Genomic DNA, 7,133 nt, shown 5'->3' with positions numbered 1-7,133 from the left:
CTGCTGTTCCCAAAGACAGAAAGTTCCTACAGCTTTTCTGGAAATGTTCTGTTGCACGTTGCAGTTTGGGTACAGAAGAAGATTGATTGTTTCCATCTATTTCATTGGTGTCTGCTCATTCTGTCTCTGTCTCTTTCCCTCGCCCCTCACTTTTCTCCAGCCTCATTCAGTCGCTTTCTTTCAGGTGAAACACTAGATTTCACAGAGCTGGCGGACTGGATACAGCCTTGTAGGAGCACCTCCTAATGAAAGAGACACACTCTGGCGAGCCTTCCATTCTAACAGCTGGCAGGTACTTCCCCCTGACACAGACACAACTTAGAGAACTGCGGGTCATGTTACACGGTGACGTCCACGGTGTACACTTCCCTGCAGCCTGTTCTCTGAGGGACCACTCTGAAGTAAAGATTGACACTCCACATTAGAAAGGGGAAAAGCATATTCTTTTTGTCCACTTGCTTGTTTTGTTTTGTTTTTGTTTATTCACAGAAGTTGTAGAGACTGTATGTATAGGCCTAGCTCCTGCAGCACGTGTTCATTCATGTGAATGAAAAATAAAGTGATAAGTATGGGAACATGATTAGTTTTACACCTATTGGGCTTGGTTTTAACATGATCACAGCCAGGCACTGGCACCACGCAGGGAACAGGAAACACTGGGTGTGGGTCCCAGGCACACTTGGTTTAGGGGCCCACTGTCCAGGCACCATCTTGCTCCTCTACTTACTATTGGTGGCCAGAGCTGTGCTATGATTCATTTTCCTGATTTATAAATCAGAAAACATGAATTTTTATTTTCCACTCTATATGCTACTAGTATATAGACTTGCCTCTGTGATATTTAGGGTTGCTTTTATCAGTTTTGATGAAGCAGTTTATAGTCTTAAGTTTTCAATAACAAAATATATCCATAAAACATCTTTATTATTAAAAATCCTGCAAGAAAAATAATTTAATTAGGTGAGTGTGAAAGTGTCATCAAAGCAATTCTTTTTTAATTTAGGTTCTGACAACCTGAGGCATCATAGGAATGCAATGATGGCCCTATTACATAATAGTGTGCCATGAATCTCTGTTAACCAGAATGCCGTGTTCTGGGTAAGCAAGCATTAGGTGAACTGTATGCACAGAGAACTGGGCCAGGGGTCAGGATACCTGAAAACCTACCAGGTCACCACTGCCTGGCGAAAAGATTCCCTGCAGAGACTCTGTGCCTTTTGTTCTAACTCTCTGCACATCAAGTCACCACTTGCCCCTGCCCCTCTCTTTGGTGTCGCCCACGGGGATCAGCCCATGAGGAGGAAGGGCCTTGGGCAAATGACTGGCCCTGATTTTCAAGCCAGGCTCTTTCAATGAGAAAAATTAATTTCATTGACATAGAAAGATGCTCCAAATATACTGATAACTAAAATATCAGTTTGGAAAATGGTAAAAACACAGTTTTGTGAAGGGTATACTCCAGGATTGAATTAAGGAAGGAGGTTGGGTGACAAAGGTAGACACAGGGGAAAAGCACAAGGAGAATGTTGCAATAATCCAGAGATGAAGTGGCTTGGACCAGCACACTGAAGAGAGTGGCAAGAGTACAGATTAATGGAACTTTGATTAGTTGGCTTATAGGTCACTGAGATTTTAATGTAGGTTGTATTCAAAACCTTATTTGGCCTGGGGTGAAGTGAGGATTGGGTGGAAAGGGGGAAAAGGGGAGGAAATGGGAGACATCTGTAATATTGTCAACAATAAAAAATAAATTTATTTGCGTTCAAGTGCACCTCTCATTCACATGCTTGGAACTAGTTATTAACCATTGCTACATAAGAGGGAGAGCCAATTTATTGTATCAGTCAGGATAGGCAAGGTTTTATACATAACAAACAACCCATCACCTCTGTGGATTAAATAGCAAGTGTATTTCCCTCTCCCTCTACTGCCCAATACAGGTCAACTCAGCACAAACACTCAAATTCCCTGGCTGATGGAGGCTCCATTGCAACACTTGCTTCCATAATCACCCCAATGTGGAAAAGAAATTTGGTGAATTGTACCACTTCTGTTGACATTCAATTGGCAAAGCAAGACCTATTTTATCAATCAGTTTGGTTAGCATGAGTAATCCCCCTAGATAACATGTAACTGATACAATCCATTTTCAGAACCTAAGAATTTAATGACTAACTAAGGAAGTGCCCCCAGGAAGTCTCTGCTTGCAGTGAAGAGTAGATCTGTTTCTTTACAACCCATTCCACATGTGAACATAGATCTGTGTGTGCGTGTGTGCATGTGTACGTAAACATACACATAGGTGTACCTGTAAAACCATAAGAGATTGAATTAAAATCTTCGTGGACCCTGGATGGATCTTGTAGGAGACTTTTCTGAATAAAGCCTTCACAGAAGCTGAGTTGAGAAAAAAAAAAATGTGGGTTTTGAAATCAAATAGTTTTGCTTATTATTAACCTTGTGACTCCCCAAGATAAGTTACTCAGCCTTTCAGCCTTAGCATCCTCATATGTAAAATGGATACAATATCTACCATGTGGCTTTATCTATATACTAATATATAAAAGCCTAAGCAACTGTTCGACCTGTAGCTATGATGTGCACTGACCATCAGGGGGCAGATGGTCAATGCACAGGCATGGAAACATGGAACAGGCTGATGAATCTCAGAGGGAAGTGGGGAGGGGAGAGGGCAGGAAGAGATTAACCAAAGATCTTATATGCATACTAGAGGCCTGGTACACAGATTCGTGCACCGGTGGGGTCCCTGAGCCTGGCCTGTGGGGATCAGGCCAAAATAAGCAGTCTGATATCCCCCAAGGGATCCCAGATTGTGAGAGGGCGCAGGCCAGGCCAAGGGACCCCACCGGTGCACGAATCCATGCACCGGGCCTCTAGTTGTAAAATGAAGTCCTAGAAAGAGAAAAGTATTCAGAAAATGGTAATTGCTATTTATTTCATTTTGTTTGCTTATAAAAAAGGTTTGTGATCACTTGTCTTCTACTAAAATGACATATATAAACATTCTTACTAATTGACATCTGATTAAATAGATACTGATTCATAAACATTTTGTGTTAAATGTATGTTAAATGTATGTTAGCATTCAAGTGTCAATATCCATTTATTCTGTCATGCAAGCTGACCCTTCAGTCCCTATTGCCCCCTTCCCCACAATTTGACAAGCAATTGCTTCACTTGCCCATTACAGTTTCAATTATCCACTGCCTTGTGGTAAGTACATGATAAGCCCACCGTGTGTATCTTCACAGCACATCATTATACTGCACATGTAGTAAAAGGATTCCTTGATTCTAATGAGAAAATATAAGGAAGAGGTCCAAATCTAAATACTTTCTGCTGTAGGTCTCTTATGGTGTTAGAACTGCTGGCTTCAATTCCTGGATATGCAAATCTAAATGCAGAATGAGCAGCTATCTATCCCAGCCAGACCCATGGGATCCACCTGGAACCATGGAATACAGGCCAACTCGGTACACTGCCAGCTGTGGGCCATCCTGGACTTTCCCTGTAAGTGGTCTATGACTGAGTTCAGTCTCTGACGCTTTTGTTGAGGAGCAGAACAAATGCTGGTCACCTTTTTAGTTTATGAAAGAGATAGGAAACATCTCTTTTTGCCCTAAGTAATAGATTTATTTTTTAATTTAAATTCTTTATTGTTTAAAATATTATGTAAGTCTCCTTTTTCCCCCATTGACCTCTCACCAGCCGCTCCCACCCCTCAGCACATGCCCTCACCCCCCTACTGTCTGTGTCCATTGATTATGCTCATATGCATAGGTTTATGAATGTTTTTATCTTAACTTCTACCCAAAAATTCATATTACATTAAATAGAAAATGTAACATAATAATTGAAACAAATTGCTTATTTCTATGCTCATATGTTTGAGTTCAAATTTCATGTGAGTACATGGCAATACCTAGTGAGTATACATTCAGCAACATCCAAATAATACTTAATAAAATGGCCAGAGAGAGAAAGGTAACATAAGATAATTTATTTTTCTACTTAATTTGCTGTTTTATTTCAATCCCTAACTGTTCCCAGTTGGCCAAATCAAGCCATTCTGTTCATCCTAAAGTCTTCATAGTGGCTTCTAGTACTGTCTGTTGGTCATTATAAAGTTTTCTTTGGCTGGTCAGAAATTTAGCAGGTGTGATGCGGGGTCCTGTTCCCTTTGCATTCTTGTTGGTCCTCTGAGAGGAGCTAGGAAAGATTTCAAAGATACAAGGCAAGGCACTCACTTAGCTGAGTCATCTCTGTGTCCATAGACCAGATTAAATCAGTGGCTGGGCAGAGATTAGAGGATTCCTGGGTCAGCTGTTCTCTTAAAGAATGAGAGAAATGCCCAAGGCTGACCATGGTGGGTGATCCCGTCTAGCAAGGGTGGGGCTCATGGCTTCACCAATAAGCCCCCAGCTTCTCTGTCCCCAAGCTGTGTCCATTTAAAGCTGGGCTAGTCATTGTTCTCTTTCTGTAAAATTCGATGCTGGACTCTCTGTGGTGGTACATTCACTGAAGTATCCCACTAACTATCCTCCTACTACACAGACAGCATCATATAATGAAAAAATAAAGTGAAATAATTTTGACGTCAGTGGCACTCTGTAGGATTCCATCATGAAAATAGAGCTGAGCCTTAAACTCATCACCTATAAACCCGAGGTGAGTAATGCCTACCCTGCCCACCACCTGCAGCTATTATAGGATCAAATCAAATGAGAAGGAGAGCAAATGTGAACAGGCTTGGGGACTGCCAAACCTAACCTGCCCAAATGTGAGCCAGGACTGCTCAGGCTGGACTCGCGCAGTAAGCTTTAGATGACTCTTTAGCCAAATTTGCTACAAACACATGGCGGGGGAGTCATTTTTTGATAAGGCAAAGTGTCAGAAATACAGGATGGAGGCCTCGAGACTCCTTATTTTGGGATATGCCTGTAGAAGAGCCAGGAGACTCTGCTTTGGAAAGTTCCCAGCAGTAAGTGTGGCTGTGCGCACCCCCTCTCTCCCCACTTAGAGAAGCCAGCAGGACCACAGACCTTTCCCCTTCTCTGCTGTCTCCTCCTCTCTATTTTGTCTGTAACTTCTTTCTACTTCGGGACCTAAATGAAGAGCTGGGTCCCCTCACGCCGGCCTTTTTATTTTTGCTCTTTTTTTTTTTTTTTTTCAGAAGATAACACAATCAACGAAGTGCATTTATTAGGAAGATAACTCCAAGTAATCACGAGTGGTTCTCTCGCACACTTGGCGACCGCACAGGGAAAAGATGCCTAACAGAGTCCATGGATTTTGCTTACACCACAAAAGGCGTTTTAAGGCAGTTTAATTCAATGCTGCAAAAACTACATCTGTGACAGAAACATAACATTCAAAAATAACTCGGGCCCCCAATTGTCCCCAGTGCCAACAAATCTCTGAACCAGTCAAGCCGACAGCCACTGTCAGGGGCAGATGAACAGTTCCGAAAGCAACACAATGACCCGGATCCAGAGGGCCACGCAGAGACCCCTGAAACCTAGGTGGTTAATACAGATGGACCACGGGGCCATCTGTAGGCCTCCCCCGCACCGCGCACACACACACACACACACACACACACACACACACGGTTTTATTTCACACAAACATTTTACATTTACATTTGTCTTAGGAAAGCAAATGCACATTAGGTGAGAGAAAAACAGGTGTCACCATCTCGAACCACAAACAGGATGACAGAAAACAGGAGGCCAGATGTGGCTGCACTGAGATATGTTGGCTTTTCTGGCAGGCCCCTCGCAGGCACTGAGAAGAAGTTAAAACTACTCGGGGTAAGTTCCGTGTTTCCCTCCATCGTTACCACCTGGATTAGGCTCCCTGAGCTTGGCCCATTTTTCTCTGTGATCCAATCATGGGAGGCTTCCACGAGGAACTCCAAGGGCGTCCAGGAGCCGGAGTCGGCCTCGGGCATGGAACCGGGAGCACCGCGATGGCCGCAACCCGGGGGCGGGCTGCTGTTCTTCCCTTGGAGGCTCTGGCAGAGCCGCTGGACCTCGCCCTTGGCCATGCCGTAGCCGATCATCCCAGGACTCCCGTCCAGGGCGGCCTTGGCATCCACCAAGGCCAGGAGGCCTCCTTCCTTGAGGTGCTTGGTGGCCAGGTGGCTGGAGATGGTGGACGCCCACATGCTCTGCTTCTACATGAGGTCGCAGTTTTTAAGAGAGACTTGAACTTGGCATTGCCCCCAGCCCAGCCTCCAGCCACACAAAGGATTGGTCCACCTTCTCTTCACCCAGGAGCTTTCCAACCTCAGTGGTCACCTGGTCAGCTTGCTGAGTAACGAGTCTGTCATTCTAACAAGGACACTGGCGCTGGCCTCTTCCTTCTCCACCACGTCCATGCTGGCCACTCACCAGTCACAGGTGGGAACACCCGCACACAGCGGGAGCCCAGCGCAGCCTCGCCTGCCTGCGCCATCCTGAACCTCCCGCTGGACCCGCTGGTCCCCTCACGCGGGCTTTTGACAGGTGATCCACAGTTGAGGGCTCAGCCAGGAGAAGCGAAGAGCAGGATTCATCAGCTGTCCCCAAATCATCAAGGCATAACTGGGAGAACTTTCCCTTATCCCTTTCCATCCACGGTCTCCAGATGGCCCTATTGTGATGTCCCTGCCTTAGAGGCAGTCTGGATGCTTTGTGAACCATCCCCCAGTGAGGCTCACCCATCTGATTAAGCAGGTACAGGGAACACACCGATGGACAACCTCCCCTCTCATCTGTCCTACATTTTAACCCCCAGCTCCCCTGAAGGATTTGCAGCCATGGCCCCCAGTCCCTGAGGAAGATGACCACGTGTCAGCCCTGCTACTCCTTAGCCAAAAAGAGGGCTTGGTGCTAAATGATACAGCCATTCTCTCCTCCATCGTCTTTGTTTCTTGGGGCACATAAAATAAGCTTCAGACCCATGTCCCCACTGTAAAAGGTAGATGGCTCACCACTAGCCATGAACTGGTGTTAACTCCTAAATGTTGATCTCAGATGGAGGTGTAGGCCCAGGTTTCTGAAGCATCAGCCTTATGAAGGAATGAAGCCTTGCACAGTGAACATGACACATAAAATGGGTCCCTGCCC

General features: G+C 45.1%; 1 pseudogene; it reads right to left on the bottom strand.

Annotated features, from left to right (window-relative positions):
* Positions 1-5,689: 5,689 nt before the first annotated feature.
* Positions 5,690-6,480, bottom strand: LOC139002482 (dihydropteridine reductase pseudogene; annotated as a pseudogene).
* Positions 6,481-7,133: the final 653 nt, after the last annotated feature.

The sequence above is a fragment of the Myotis yumanensis genome, unplaced genomic scaffold, assembly GCF_028538775.1.
Source record: "Myotis yumanensis isolate MYYU_CA2020_CCGP unplaced genomic scaffold, mMyoYum1.0.hap1 SCAF_2, whole genome shotgun sequence".
NCBI lineage: Eukaryota > Metazoa > Chordata > Mammalia > Chiroptera > Vespertilionidae > Myotis > Myotis yumanensis.
This window is presented reverse-complemented; position numbering and strand designations above follow the sequence as displayed.